This window comes from Galeopterus variegatus, unplaced genomic scaffold (genome assembly GCF_000696425.1).
Source record: "Galeopterus variegatus unplaced genomic scaffold, G_variegatus-3.0.2 Scaffold7402, whole genome shotgun sequence".
Lineage (NCBI taxonomy): Eukaryota > Metazoa > Chordata > Mammalia > Dermoptera > Cynocephalidae > Galeopterus > Galeopterus variegatus.
The window spans coordinates 49,075-49,888 of record NW_007733513.1 but is presented as its reverse complement, the minus strand read 5'-3'; the positions used below and the strand labels follow the sequence as shown (position 1 = coordinate 49,888).

Genomic DNA, 814 nt, shown 5'->3' with positions numbered 1-814 from the left:
TCTCTCAGATTCCAAAAGAACAAAGAGGGGATGTCTCCCTCACATGACACCAAGTTCCACCTCTCCCATTTCCTCCTGATGGGGATTCCGGGCTTGAAGAGATGCACATTTGGATGGGCTTTCCTTTCTGCACTGTGTATTTGATTTCCCTTGTGGGGAATGTTACTATCTTGGTTGTGATCAGGTCTGAACACAGTCTTCATCAGCCCATGTTTTATTTCTTGGCTATGCTAGCCTTCATTGATCTGGGCCTGTCTACGTCCACTATTCCCAAGATGTTGGGCATATTCTGGTTTAATTTAAGGGAGACTAGTTTTGGGGGCTATTTGGCTCAGATGTTTTTTCTTCATATTTTCACTGCTATGGGGACTGTCGTGTTAGTGGCTGTGACCTTTGATCACCACATTGCCATTTGCAACCCTCTGCGGTATAGCCAAATTCTCACTAACAGAGCTATTGTTCTCATCCTTGTGGTGATGACTGCTGTCAATTTCATTTCAATTATCTCTCTGGTGTTTCTCATCTTGAGGCTTCCCTTCTGTGTACATCATACAATCCTCACACATACTGTGAGCACATGGGAGTTGCTCAACTGGCCTGTGCCAGTATAAAGGCAAACATGGTATTTGGGTTATTTCTAATATTTATGGTGTTTGTGGATGTGGTTCTGATTTTCATCTCCTATGTGAAAATACTCTGAGCAGTCTTCTGCCTTCCTTCTCGGGATGCCAGACTCAAGGCACTTGATACATGTGGCTCCCACACCTGTGTCATCCTGGTCTTCTTCACTCCAGCTCTTTTCTCCTACCTGACC

At 44.6% G+C, this 814-nt stretch overlaps 1 pseudogene; it reads left to right on the top strand.

Moving 5' to 3' along the window:
• The first annotated feature begins 30 nt into the window (after positions 1–30).
• Positions 31–814, top strand: LOC103607408 (annotated as a pseudogene).